General features: G+C 39.5%; 1 protein-coding gene across 1 annotated transcript in view; it reads left to right on the plus strand.

The window, feature by feature from the left end:
• The window catches only part of CBLN2 (cerebellin 2 precursor), an 88,493-nt gene that overhangs the window by 25,943 nt on the left and 46,604 nt on the right, over positions 1-15,946 (plus strand). The gene's annotated exons all lie outside the window — the stretch shown is intronic.

Raw genomic sequence — 15,946 nt, forward strand, 5'->3', positions numbered from 1 at the left:
TCCCTCCATATCCTTCCAGGTCCTTAACTCTCATCATTCTGATTCCCACGACTTCTCCAGCCATGCCAAGGACTTTGTCTGCAAAAGGAAATGTTTTATTTGTGAAACACTAATAAACTACACTTAGTCTCACATTTAACCTTGCCATTCTTTCACAGCCAAATTCCCATAGCATTTACTCCTGTGCCTTACAGAGCTCCATGTTTCTTGATTCCCCTGACATTCTTCACTGCCCCATTCCCATTTGAATCATATATTAAGCACAGAAACTACTTCCTCTTCCATCCCAAATCCCTTTCCCACTGTACTTTCCAAAAACCTACTCGACACACCCCAATTTCAGGATCAAGTTGATAATCATACAAATTCCCTTTTTTGAGTAATTTTGGTAGCTAAAATTTATAATTCTAAATGATTGATCTATTGTAGCAATAGGAAGATCAACTCACATTACTGACATTTGTTTACCCAATATATTCCAGCTGGAAACCTGGGTTTCTGTGCAGTGCTAGGGAAACAGGTGTGGCCGCAAGTGCTTCTGCAATGACAATGACAAATGAGCAGGCTCTAACCACAGGCGGGGTTTGACTCTCATTCCAATCTGCGCAGGTCAAGTCCCTCTCAGGGACAGCCATGGCACTCCCACTCTGACAACTTTCCACACAATTCCAGCTCACTCAGCTTTGGCCCTCAGGCCATCATTTCTCACTGGGAAAAATGAGACCCCGAGGAGGTAACTCTCAGCTCTCAAACTGTTTCACGGGCTCTTTTATCACCCACCTTCCTTGTAATCTCACAAGATGCAGGGCATCCATACTTGAATCGAAAGCCAGATCCATCATTTGTGCTCTTGACCCTTTTCTCTCAGATTGTTTCAGACTTTGATTTATCAATTATTCCTTCTTTTTCCAGTATCTTATGCTGTTCTTTTTTTTCTACTGGCTCTTTCTCACAGCTTTATAAAAATGGGCTCTGGTATGAATGTCTCATGTTAACCACAAGGAATTTATTTGCCACATATAAATGTCTAATTTGGTTAATCAGAAGGTAATATACTTTTTAAAAAACTCCACAAAATTAGTACTATAAGTGGAAGTGAAAAGTTCAAATCTAAATTAAATTAAGAGACTGTCATAAGAAGATTATATCCTTTATATACACATATATTTTCATGTTTTAAGTTATCTTAGAGTCCTTTGCATTAGTAAAATCATGGACAAATATGGGTGCATCCATTTTTGTATTACCACCCACAAATTATTCTGTTGAAAAGGTTTAACTCTGTTGTTATCTAGTAATGTCTTTTACATGATTTTTAATTATAAATTAACAAATTTTAAGGGCTAAATTTATAAAGAATGTACTTCATTAAAAATTTAAAAATTAATAATGACATGGAATTTCACAATATTACCACAGAAAATTTATTGATAGCTTTGAGTTTAAAAAAATTAGAAGTCAGGGGGAAGTGAAGCAACATGGCCAAATAGAAGCCTCCAAAACTTGTTCGCCTAAGAGGAGCACCAAATTGAATTACTATTTACAGAAATAAAAGCACCTTCGTAAGAACCACAAATCCGTTGAGTGATCACAGTACCTTGTTTTAACATCATGTTAAGGAACCGGGCACTAAAGAGGTTAGGAAAAGCAGTCTTGAATTGCCTATACCACCCTTCTCTCATCCCCTGAAAGTGACCTTGTGGCATGGAGAAAATCTGTGCACTTAGGGGAGAGAGAATGCAGCAATTGTAGTACTTTGCATTGGAACTCAGTGCTGTCCTGTATCAGTGGAAAGTGACACAGGACAGAACTCAGCTGATGTCCATGGAGGAAGCATTTAGATCAACTATAGCCAGAGGCAAATTGTCCATCTTAGTGGTCCGAATCTGAGTTCGAGCACCCTGCCACCATGAGCTAAAATGCTCTGGGTTCCAAAACAAACTAGAAAGACAGTCTAAGACACAAGGACTACAACTCCTAGATGAGTCCTAGTGCTGAACTGGGCTCAAAGTCAGTGGATTTGGGGGGCATGTGACCTACTGAGTCACCAGCCAGGGTGGCCAAGGGAGTGCTTGCATCACCCCTGCCCCAACCCCAGGCAGTGAAGCTCACTGCTCCAGGAGAGGCTTTCTTTTTTAGGCTTAAGCAGTGGAAAGAGGAGAGGAAAGAGGACTTCATCTTGCAACTTGGATACCAGCTTAACCACAGTAGAATAAGTCAACAGGCAGAGTCCTGAGGCCCTCTTTCCAGACCCTAGCTTCCAGATGATATTTCTAGACACAACATAGGTCAGAAGGCAACCCATTTCCTTGGTGAGAAGGATGTAGTCCTGGCAGGACTCATCACCTGCTGACTAAAGAGCCCTTGGGCCCTGAATAATGAGCAGTGGGAGCCAGGGAGTACCTACTTTGGACCTTGGATGAAACTCAGAGACATACTGGTTTCATGTGTGACCTAGCACATTCCAAGATCTGGTGGTTATGGGGAAAGACTATTTCCACTTGAGGAAAGGAGAAGGAACAGTGAAGACTCTGTCTTGAAGCTTGGGTATTAGATCAGCCATGGTGGTGTAGAGCACTAAGTGGGCAGCTGGGATCTGCAATTCCCAGCCTTTGCTCCTGGATGGCATTTTTGGATTTGCCCTGGGCCAAAGGGGAACCCAAGTCTGTAAAGGAAGAGACTCAGGCCTGGCAGCATTCATTGCAAGATGACTGAAGAGCCCTTGGGCCTTGACTGAACATTGAGGACAGCCAGACAGTACTTGCTGTGGGCCTGGGGCAGTGGTGGTCATTTTGCTTTGCCTGTGGAAAGGAGAAGGAAGAGTGGGAAAACTTTGTCTTGTGACTTGGGTGCCAGCTCAGCCTCAGTAGAATAGAACACCACGTAGATCCCTAAGGTTTCAGACTAGAAGCCCTTGCTCACAGACAGAATCTCTGGACCTTCTCAGGGACAGGGGGAACTTGCCTCCCTGAAGAGAAGAATACAAGCCTGGCTGGATTCACCACCTGCTGATTATAGACCTCTTGGGCCTTGAGTGAACACAGGCAGTAGCTAAGACAGTGGTTACTATGGGCCTTGGACAATACCTTGTATTTTGCTGGCTTTGGGTCTGACCCAGTACAATTTCTGTGGTAGTGGCCACAGGGTTGTTTGTGCAACCCCTTCTTCAGCTCCAGGCAGCTCAGCCCAGAATGAGAGACTCTGTTTGTTCAGGGAAAGTGAGGGAAGAGAATAAGAGTAACTGCCTAGTAATCTAAGGAATTCTTGAAAATTTTACCCATGACCACCAAGGCAATACCTCTGCAAGTCTGCAAAAGCCACAGCTTTACTGGGTTTGGGGTTTCCCTAAATGCAGATATGGCTGCAGTGACCAAAGACTTAGATATAGCCTAAGTCTTCAGATATATGGAAAGCCTTCCTAATAAGGATGGGTGCCAACAAGCCCAGATTGCAAAGACTACAGTAAATACCTAACTCTTCAATGCCCAGTAAATACCTAACTCTTCGATGAACATTGACCAGACTTAGCAAATAGTCTAAAAAGGGCAAGCCTAATAATTATTGGTATTAAAGTAGAGGTAGAGAGAAAGATAGGGATAGGAAATATATTCAAAGGGATAATAATGGATAACTTCCTTCCCAAATCTAGAGAAAGATATCAACATTCAAGTACAAGAAGGTTATAGAACACCAAGCACCTTTAAACCAAAGAAGACTACCTCAAGGCATTTAGTAATCAAATTCCAAAAGTCAAGGAAAAGAAAGGATCTTAAAAATAGCTAGAGAAAAGAAAAAAATAATGTACAATGGAACTGCAATACGTCTGGCAGCAGACTTCTCAGTGGAAACCATACAGGCCAGGAGAGACTGGCGTGACATACTTAAAGTGTTGAAAGAAAACAACTTTTATTCTACAATAATATATCCAGTAAAAATATCCTTCAAACACAAAGGAGAAATAAAAACCTTCCCAGACAAATAAAAGCTAAGGGCTTTTGTCAACACAGACTGTCCTACAAGAAATGCTGAAAGAAATTTTTAATCTGAAAGAAGAGGACATTCCTGGGCAGTAAGAAATCATCTGAAGGTAAAAAATTCACTGATAATAGAAAGTACACAGAAAACATAGAATATTATAACACTGAAATTGTGGTGGGTAAACGACTCATTTCTTAAGTAGAAAGATGAACAAATGAGCTGTTCAAAAATAATTAAAATTTATTGAAACACAGACGGTAAAATAAGATACAAACAGAAACAACAAAAAGTTAAGAAGCAGGAGGATGAAGTTAAAATGTAGAGTTTTTACTAATTGTTTCTTTGTTTATACAGTGTTAAGTTGTCATCAGTTTCAAATAATGGGTAATAAAATATTATTTGCAAGCCTCATGGTAACCTTAAATCATAAAACATAAAACAGATCCACAAAAAATAAAAACCACCACAGAAAATTACCTTCAGTAAAAGGAATACTGGAAAGAAGGAAACAAGGAAGAGAAGACCACAAAACAAACAGTAAAGAAGTAACAAAATGGCAGGGGTAAGTCCTTACTTATCACTAATCACATTGAATATAAATAGATTAAACTTTCCAATCAAAAGACATATAGTGGCTGAATGGATAAAAAAAATAAGACCCAACAATCTGTTGCCTACAAGGAACACACTTCACCTATAAAGACACACATAGACTGCAAATAAGGAGATGGAAAAAGATATTCCATGCCAATTGAAACAAAACAAAACAAAAAACAAAAAGCAGAAGTAGCTATACTAATATCAGACAAAACAGGTTTCAAGATAAAATCAATGAAAAGGGAAAAAGAAGGTCATTATATAACAATAAAGGGGTTAATTCAATAAGAGGATATTACAATTGTAAATATACATGCACTCAACATTGGAGCACTGAGATATATAAAACAGATATTATTTGGGCTAAAGAGAGAGATAAACCCCAGTACAACAACAACCCTAGATGCCAACATTCCACTTTCAGCATTGGATGGATCATCCAGACAGAAAATTAACAAAGAAACACCAGACTTAATTTACACTATAAACCAAATGTACCTAATATATATTTACAGAGCACTTCATCCAATGGCTGCAGAATACACATTTTTCTCTTCAGCACATGGTTTTATCTCAAGGATAAACCATATGTCAGGCCACAAAACAAGTCTTCAAAAATGTTGACATCATATTAAGAATCTTCTCTGATCACAATGGAATAAAGATAGGAATCAATAGCAAGAGGAGTTTTGAAAACTATGCAAATGCACAGAAATTAAAGAATATGCTCCTGAATGACCAGTTGGTCAATTAAAAAAAATTAAGACAGAAATTTAGAAATTACTTGGAATAAATGAAAATGGAAACACAATGTACCAAAATGTTGGGATACAGAGGAAGCACCCTTAAGAGAGTAGTTTATAGCAATAAGCACCTGTGACAAACAAGGAGTAAACGTCAAATAACCTAATGATGCATCTTAAAGAATTAGAAAAGGAAGAGCAAACCAAACCCAAAATTAGTAGAAGAAAAGAAATAATAAAGATCACAGCAGAAATCAATGAAATTGAATTGAATAAACATAAGACAAAAAGTCAATAAAATTTAAAAATTGATTTTTTCAAAAGATAAACAAAACCAGCAAGTCTTTGAGACTAAGAAGTAAAGAGAAAAGTCCCTGATAAATAAAATCAGTATTGATAAAGGAGACATTACAACTGATACAACAGAATTTCAAAGGATCAATAGAGGTTACTACAAGCAACTATATGCCAATGAATTGGAAAACCTAGAAGCGGATAAATTCCTGGACACATACAACCTCCCAAGATTGAACCAAGAAGAAATCTGAAAACTAGATTTCTTCTAGTTGGTGTTTGCAGGCAAACAACAAGTAATGTGATCAGAGCCATAATGAAAAGAATCCCAACAAAGAAAACCCCGGGACTCCAGAGCTTCACTGCTGAATTTTACCAAACATTTAAAGAATTAATACCAATTCTCCTCAAACTATTCCAAAACACAGAAGAGGAGAAACTACTTCGAAATTCATTTTGAAAGGACAGTATCACCTTGACCAAAACCAGACAAAGACACATTTTAAAAAAGATAACTACAGACCAATATCCATGATGAACATTGATGCAAAAATACTCAACACAATACTAGCAAACTGAATTTAAAAACACATTAAAAAGATTAGTCATCTTGACAAAATGGTATTTATCCTAGGAATGCAGGTATAATTTGACACATGCAAATTTGTTTTATTATTATACTTTAAGTACAATAAGAACATACAGGTTTGTTACATAGGTATACACATGCTATGGTAATCCTTATTTAATATCTCTAGGCTGTGGCGTTGTTTTGATTTTTACCGAGTTACTTAGTTTACATTATCTCCCGTTACTATCTCATCCATGCCTGAGATTGAGTTTAGCCACAGCCCGTATGTGGTATGCTAACTGTATCTGTGGCCCACCTCTATCCCAAACTCCAGGGTTACACCACTGGAGGGACCACAGGCATTGCAAATACAGTATATCTCAAACAGAACTCATTACACATGAAATTAACTCATTTTATACTTGAATTTACTTTTGAATTTGTTGGTATGAGCTTTTCTCCTGTCAGTCAACTCAGAAACCTGGATACTATTTCTGGCCTCTCTTACTCTCAGCAAACTTACCTAGAATTTACATGTTTCTCAGATTTTACTCCCCAATTATTACTTAGATGCTCTTTTTCTGTTTCTCCGGCTGCCGTTGGCCATCCAGGATTTCAGTAACGGCTGCAATCGACGTTCTTGTGGCCATCCTTGCCTCCACTCTTGCCTCCCTCGGATGAGTGAATTATACCGCAAAGAGGTGATCTATGAGAAATGAACATCTGACCAGAGCAGCTACAATGGTTCATAGTTGCTTGTCTCATGCCAAGTAATGTTTTCCAGCTCCTAAGAGAGTGCTTTTCACTGTGTTTCATGATCTGCTTCTGCCCACGTGTTAGTCCCATCTCCGGGCACTTTTCCTTCCTGCCTTCCGAATATTAGGCTCCAGCTTGAGCGAAGGACCTAATGTTGCCTACACGGTGCTGTTCCAAGCTTCCATAGTTTCATCTCTGCATCTCTCAGCCTGGAAAATGTTTTCCTTTACTCCCTGGGATGGATAATTCTTTTCTAGCCTTCAAAGATCTAATCAGATGTGATAAGCTTCACTTTTGCCAACCCTTTCCCTACCCTAAGAGGAGCTTTCCTTTCCCATCCACCAGGGTTCTGTCTTTTCCTCTGTCCTGGCACCAGCACAGAGCACTGGAAGCTGTCCTGTGGAAGTGCGTCTTCCCCACTAGTCTGGGAGTTTCTTGAGCTCAGAAATGATGTCTTTTCAGCCTTCAGTCAGCATTAGCACAGTGAGTGGAACACAGTCAAAACTGAAAATACAAAATGTGTTTGAACTAGAGAGAGGTGGTGGTTTCACAGCTTTGTGAATGTACAAAATGCCACTGAGTTTTTCACTTTAAAATGGTCAATTTCATGTTATTCAAATTTCACCTGAATAAAAAAGAAAAAGAGAAGATGTATATTTGTTTTGAGTTTCATTCTAAACATTTGGATTCAGTGGGTGAATAAACCTTATTTAGAAAGACATTGAAATGTTTTGGAGGTCAATATCAACTGATTTGGAGTGGGGATTGTTGCTGAATAAACATAACCTCCTCACACTTGTTTGAATTTCCAAAGACTGTTATCACAGACACCCTGGAAAGCTTTAGCTCTGAATAAGTGATAGGATGGAAATTTTCCTATGTGAATTGGGATGAGGTCATATAGCAAGTGACTAAGCCATACATTTGGTTATAGCTAAATGAGCCAACTTACATAATAGTGATTTGTAAACCCTAAAGCCTTATTCAAATACAATGCAATCTCTATGATAATTATTATAAGAATATTAGGTAATGCCAAATATTGACTTGGCTGATGTTCAGGGACCCTATAAATTACATTAGCCAATGTATATACTTGCAAGGAAGGCATAATTTATTATTTAAAAAGATTATCAATTGCATTGTTACTTCAGAAGCAGTTTTTTATGCTGGATATAATACAGAAGTGGAAGTTTACACTTGGCTTTGTGTCTCAGTAATTCTTACTCAACTTTAGACACTAGCTATATTGCACATGCTCATTGAGCATTAATTTCCTTGCAGAGTTAATATCAGTTCTACCTAATTTAAATTGATTTTGTGAAATGTGAGCCATTACTTGAATGTAAATCACCGTTGTCTTTGAAGTTAAACAGAAAGAGTAACCTGTATCTTCAACAAATATGCAAAAACTGTAAGATTTTCAAAATATAAAAAACAGATATTAGAAATAAAGGAGAGAGAAAAATCTTTCATAATTTTGTAGTCTTTTTTTTTTTTAAAACCTACTTTCTTTGTAGTTAAATAACTTTAATTCACTTTTTGGGGAGATTATAGAAAGATGTATTTGAACATATACATAAAAAGAATTAAAAGCCCCTGCAACAAATTATCCTTTCTTTTAAAAATTTATTTTATTGTGTAACAACTTTAATTCACTTTTTAGATAAATAAAGTAAAGGAATAACATATTTCAAGTTGTATATTAAGTTAATGGCAAAGCAAATAAATACATGTATTGAAATTCCATAAGGACTTATATTTAAAAGGTTTCATATTCTCTTGTATTTTCCATTTATCTTGAAAATATCACCACCTCAGGCCAAACTGATTTCAGGAAACTCCTCTATAACCCTTAAAAACTGACAAAAAGTAAATTAAAACTTTGAGTATTTTTAATCTGCATGATTTTATTAAACCTCCATAATATATTTGTTATATGTTATTTGAATGCTGATGATATGCTATTTTGATTTACATATAAAAAATCTAGTACTGTTTCTAACTTTGTACCCTTTTATACACTGTAACTGGATAGCACATTTATATATATATATATTTTACAGTTATAGTAAAATTGGACAATTTTAACCTTAGGATTTTCTCCCTCTGCTAATGCCAAAGAGACAGAGTGTGTGTTAAAATAGCATTTCAACTTGAAATCTCAGAAATAACACCCCGAAAGACCTAGTTCACTTATTTTGTGTTGGAGAATTCTCTTAGATAGTTAATGTCTATTTATATGGTAATTGCTCCCCAATATATGTCTCCTTTTTCTCTTTTCACCTACATTTCCATTTTCACCTAATAGCACCAGGCACTAACGTACTGTGTGAGTACAAATGATCTTCATGAATAGTACTGAACGAATCAATAAAACGTTCAAGTTTAGCTTAAGCTGAATGCTTAACCGTTCATGAATTAAAATGAGATGAGAGAATACTTGTGAAGCATGGGGCATGACTTTTCTTTCAGTGATTCTTTGAGAAAACTAGCCCATATGACAGTTATGTTCTTTCCACTATCACTGTTTCACTCTCTTCAAGCCTCAGCAGACCTCTTGGTTCCATTTAAGAAGTTATGGACATAACAGTGTTGGTAAAGAAATTTATGGCAAATTCCCCCACCTTTAGTGTATAGAACTTATATATTCCACCTGCATCATACATATTAAAGGAAAGGAGTAGAAAAAGCCAGCCACAGTTATACAATGGAGGAATAACATGGAAAGGAAAAGGGAGAGAGGAAACAAGAATAATTTTGATGGCCACGACAGCCCATCTGGAGCATCACTGCCATACTGCTGGCTGCAACAGGGGAGGCATGGCTGGGGATGCATGCTCCAGGGAGCCAGCGGGGAGCCAGCCACAGGCAGACGCCCCACCCCTTCTGAGTTGGAGGGGTGGGAGCCCCGCCCTCCCAGGCACAGCTGCAGCCACACAGCTGCAGCTGCAGACGTGGGTATCCCTGTACTCTGGGAAACCTGGGAAGCTCTCCTGCCCCCACAGGCTCAGAAGTGCCTCCCACTGCCTGGCATCTTCACATTCCTGGTGCCCACTCTGATGCTGGAGCCAAGTTGTGGCTGAGCCCCAGCACTGTTGCAATCTGGCCATGTGGGTACACACTTGGGGTGGTGCCGACACGTCGGCTCCCTGATGTCTTGGCCATCTTTGGACTTTGGGTGCCAGTGCGCATGAGAGGGAGGCCAAGGGGGTCTGAGGTTGGCTTGGCATGGGTCTGCAGGTGTCCGTTGGCATGAATAGCTTGGGCACCCTGGAGGCTGATGGCGGCAGGAGGCAGACAGGCTCCTGGGCAGAAAGGGGTAGGTCCCTGGTGAAGTCCCACTTTCAAGCAAGGGATGGCCTGAGGCCTGGTGGCTGGGCTGTCAGTTCCACACACTGGAGTGAGAACTTATCACCATTCACGGACTAATCAGCATGCACTTCCTCCCCTCTGAAGCCATAAAAACTCCGGACTCAGCCAGACTCAGACAGATGATGGAATGGCCTGCCTGTGGCTCGGAGCTACCCACTCTGGGTTTCCTCTTCCCTGAGGGCTGCAGAGTCAATGGTGTGACCTGCCTGTGGAAAGGAGCTACCCACTTCAGGTCTTCTGAGAGCTGTACTGTCCTCAATTAAGCACCTTTTCACCTTGCTCAACCTCCAGTTGTCTGCTTACCTCATTCTTCCTGGATGTAAGACAGGAACTCAGAACCTGCCAAACTGTGGGACTGAAAGAGCTCTAACACAAATGGGTCTGAAACACGTCCACCTCCACTCACCATGTTGCGAGTGATGAGAGGGAGAGAAGACAGAAAGAGAGAAGAGCTGCAGCCCTTTGGGGAGCCCAAATCTAGGAGCTCCCCGAGCCAGGGCTGTGACACCCTCTTTGGGGCTCTGTGGTTCCTGTCGTCTCCAAGCTTCTGGGCACCATTGCATTCCCTGGTACCTGCAGTGGAAGCTGCTTGTGGTACACCTGGTCCAGCCGCAGCATCGCAGGGAGGTAGTGTGTCTGGTTGTGCACAGTGACCAGACCCTGTGCTCACTTGCTCACACACCCTTCACTGCTCTGTGCCTGGCTCGCCTTTGGCAGGTGTGGCATCCAGGCTGGTGGTATCAGCTGAGCACAGCTTGCCAGGCCTAGTGGGCAGAATGAGCCCAGTGGGCCCTATAAAAACTCGGAAAAAGATGCCACTGCCCACAGAGGTTTCTGACTGGTGAAGTGACACCCCAAGGATCCTGTGACACTTTAAGGTTTATATATTCAATTTTTATTCAACAAATATTTATTGTGTACCTGTTATGTCCCAAGCAGTCTTTTTTCTACTGGCAATGTAACAAAATAAGCAATTTTAGTTCTCTCCCTATAAAAGAATGTATAAGCAGATTATATATATAAACAATAGGATTGTAGGCTGGGCATAGTGGCTCATGCCTGCAATCCCAGCATTTTAGGAGGCTGAGGTGGGCGGATCATGAGGTCAAAAGATCCAGATCATCCTGACCAACATGGTGAAACCCTATCTCTACTAAAAAAAATGCAAAAATTAGCTGGGCATGGTGGCATGCGCCTGTAGTCGGGAGGCTGAGGCTGGAGAATCTCTTGAACCTGGGAGGCAGAGGTTGCAGTGAGCTGAGATTGCACCACTGCACTTCAGCCTGGTGACAGAGCAAGACTTTGTCTCAGGAAAAAAAAAAAAAAAAAGGATTGTAAGAAGTAATTTTTCTGAAGAGAGCCAAGAGAGTGGTGTGGTATGATAAAGAGTGACAGGAGGAAGGCCACTGGCTAAGAGTTCATGAAAGCCTATTTGAGGAGAAGGCTTTTGAACTGAGACCTGAATGAGAATCAAGCAGCAACTGTGAATATGTGCAGGACAAGTGACCTAGGCACAGGGAATGTGTGTGGCTTTCTGTTTGCAGCTGGTGCTTTGAAAGCACAAACAGAAGCCAGAGGTCCTGGAGACAACTGAGCCAGGAAACAGGCAGGAGCCAGATCCTTTAGGCCCTCCAGGTCATGATAACAAAGTGAGGATGAAGTTTTATTACAGAAAGAAAGAAAATATATTCAAGGAGTTTAGTAGTGTCCTGCACAGACCAGGAGCTTAATGAACATGAGATCAATGGCTTTCAAGTGTGACTGTGCAATCACATTGCCAGGGCAACTTTTAAAAGAACCTGAGTCTCAAAGATGAAAAATGTCAGGAGTGGGATGGCCGCCAGGCCATGATTCTAACATGTAGCAAACGTCTTGCACAAAGTATTTTGCAGAGTGCTTTATTACATTTTATTATTACTATAAGTGGTAAGAATGCTCACTTTGTTACTGTATAGACAAGGGTTTCTGAGAGATTAGTAGAATTCTGGGCCATTTTCGTTTTTTAAAGCTTCTGGTGTATATTTTTTTTTAAAAGAATAAATGTCAAAAAAAGGTTATACATTTTATGATACCTAATCTATGAAAGTAATGTTTTTAAGTTGAAAACATAGCTAAAATGCAATGGTTTCTACAATCCAGGATAAATGGAATTCATTCACACCTGCTTTGGCAAAGTTCCAGATTTGGTAACACCCCAGGAGCAGTATTGAGCCCCCAAAGTATAGCACGAGTGTAGGATTGTGTTTGCAAGGAGGGACTGGGTGTGGGTGAGGGCAAATCACAGGCTCTACTCTAGAAAACCGAGAAAGAGTCGCTGCTTTTGTTCAACATGAGCTGCCTCAAAGTCCAGGTAGACGAGGTATCCCAGACAACTGCGCTTCTTCCTTCCTCTCTTCTCAAGGATTTAGCTCTGCCTGGGGCTGAGAAAAACGATTGGAAATGTTCAGGTGAACATGTGTGGCTTAAGCAGAAAGCTTCCTGCCAGGTAACCTGGAAGTCTTGATCTGATCAGACCTCACCCTCGTCCTGGCAGGTCTAGTCCCTGCCCTGGAGGCCTGGGCCCGGGCCCAGCTTCCATTCTTCACTTCCGTTCTGCAAATTCTCACTCCCACTCATGTTGGAAGGGAGAAAGCTAGTCCATCTCACAGACTGAACCTCAGCAGAGGGTGCAAGAAGACCCTGCCTGGGAAGGCAGGCTGAGATACCAGCGATTTGATGGGAAACATTTAAATATTTAGACACAGCATACAAACGTAAGATGTAGGTCTAAATGAAGCATTCTAATTCCAAGTAAGATCGTGGTATTTCCTTAAGGACTGTTTGCTGTCTAACTCTAGGTCTCATGTGGGGCTTAATCTGCGCATGATCCACAAATCCCAGGGAAACTGCTTTTCCAATCTGTTTAAGTATATTGGCTTTAGGCTGGGAATGTGGGCTCCTGCTCTTAAACAGTCCTGGATATCTCATGCACATATTCTATGCATTTATTAAAGGATGTGTGAGCACCTGTTTTACTCAAGATTTGGTTCCCAGAGGGTGCAGGAGGCACAGCACCACTCATGCATTCTCTCCTATTAATCTTGTCCTCAGACCCCAGGAAAAAGCTCCTTCACATTTCTCCCCTCATATAAGAAACAGTATGTTTCTGCTTCCCAGAACCAGGAAGTTTTATGGCAAGTGTGCCTGTCTGCTGACATCCGAATGAACAAGCCTTAGAGTATGGGGCAGCTTGAGTGGTAGAAGCCAATTACCTTAAAAGATGTTATCTTCCCTACAAACTCCATACTGTTCCCGGATGCTCCACCACGCTCAGATAATGTCAGTTAGGAGACACTAAAAGGCTTCTGCCTGCAAATTAAATCATTCATTCACAATATTTTATATAAAACTTGGCAAGATATTTCTAAAATTGACATGGAAATGCAAAGATCCAAAAATAGCCAAAGCACTCTTGGAGAAAAATGTGGGAGGACTTGCACTGCCATATATAAAGCCAAGTTCCAAAGCATATGGTTCTGATGCAAGGGTAGATGACAGAACAGGGAAAAAATAGAGTGCTTCAAATAGCCCCGTGGAGATTTGGACACTTGATTTACAACAGAAATGTCACATCGAAGCGGTGGAGGAAAGGCAGTCCTTTCATAAATGGTGCGAAGACAAGAGAAGCTCCTCACAAACAAAACCCCAAAACTTTGAATGTTATTGCATATCGGACACAAAAAATCTGAAACCCGCAGAGATTGAACATAGACATGCAAAACACGCTCACAAACATACAATCAATGAAACAAGCAAATCAATTTAACTAATAGCATATGACTTCAGACTAGAAAAAGATTTAAGCAGAATACAAGTAAACACTCATCATAGAGAAAAAATGTACAAACAAAATGGCATGAAATGTAACATCTCTAAATGTAAACCAAAATTCAGCATTAAAGAGGGGAAAAGATGTTATTTGCAACACATGTAATCACAAAGACCTATTTTGAGAATATATAGATAACTTCATGTAAACAAGAAATAGAGAGAAAACTCATGAGAACATAAGCTAAAGCTCCAAACAGGTATAAGTTAACATATACAAGACACAAAGTGGGATATTCTAATGATTTAAATGGTCAGTATGCATGAGGAAATGTGCTTCACCTTATCAGTAACCAGGGAAATACAAATTAAACCGTAATAAAATTTATGATACATCCATAAGAATGGCTAGAATTTAAAGAACCAGGGGATGGCAGACAAGGGGAAATCATAAAATTCTCATATATTGACAGTAGATATATAAATTGTTATAATCATTGCAGAAGATAGGAAATATTGATTAATTTTAAGATGCATATGTCCTATGACTAAGCAATATATTCCTCAACATACACGATTAAAAATATTCTGACACACGTTAAAAAAGTTAGGAAGACATTATTCAAGACTGCTGTGATAGGGAAAAGAGATTGGGCTCCTGATACAGGAGAGATATCTGAGAATTTAAAGAGCACAGTGAGGCGGTCAGTGGATAGAAAATCACTAAGGGTAGGAAGATTCTTGATAAACTGACCTAACAGGTTTCTTGTGAAAGGCCAGCCAAGGACTTAAACATAAAACGTGGTCAGATATCAAGGGTGGGAAGATTCTCAAACCGGCTTAGCCGACGGGCTAATACTGGACGAAGGAGGCTGAAGGCAGGATGGAGCCAAGGTTGAAGCCTTATTGAGAAGAGGGCTCAGAGGAGCCTAGCTGAAGTTTGGTTAAGAGACAGTCTGTCAATACTCAACAAAAGCATAGGTGTATGTGTTCTAGGAGAGATACAATGTGAATGTTCATGGGGTCATTATTCATAATTGACATAATTTCAAAATAATCTAAATGTTCAGCGGTAGCATGAATAAATAAAATGTGGTATATTTACACAATAACATACTTTGAAACAAATGACATATTATTATACAAAATAATATGAATGAATTCAAAAGCATCATGTTTAATGTGAACAAATGATGAAAGGTAAAAAGTAAACATAGATATGTGATTCCAATTCTATATAGTTAAAAATTAGCCACAGTTATACTACAGTATGTAGGAATGCAAACTTGGGTAGTGAAAAGGCAAGCAATGAATGGATGACATGATTTTCAGATAAGTAGTCATTTTTTAGAGGTTAAAGGGAGGGTTTATGATAGAAACAAACCTCTGAGGGTTTACTGGCTTTCTGTCAATATTCTAGTCCTTGCTCTGGGTAGTAGTTATGTATGTGTATGAAATGGAATAAGTCAATAGCTGAATAGTTTTCCTTAATATATTTTTCTGCATCCGTTAGTATTTTATAATAGAAATAGTTGACACCTCTATTCGAATGAATTTTTAAGCATTTTTATAAAGTATAATATTTAGAATTGAGTTTCCTGTTAGCTTTTAAGAACATTTCTAGTCATTTTTCATATAAAAATCAGAAATACCATTAATTATAATGTCACCCATGCCATTCTTTCCTACTATTTTTTTCTTGTATATATATTGTGCTATACTTTGGAAAAGAGTAGTTGCACTACTACAATCATATCTTCTTTTGAAAAAGGAGAATAAAACTCCATTTTTCATATTTCTTTTCAGAAGTGTTAATTATTGACTT

The sequence above is a fragment of the Mandrillus leucophaeus genome, unplaced genomic scaffold (assembly GCF_000951045.1).
Source record: "Mandrillus leucophaeus isolate KB7577 unplaced genomic scaffold, Mleu.le_1.0 Scaffold16, whole genome shotgun sequence".
NCBI lineage: Eukaryota > Metazoa > Chordata > Mammalia > Primates > Cercopithecidae > Mandrillus > Mandrillus leucophaeus.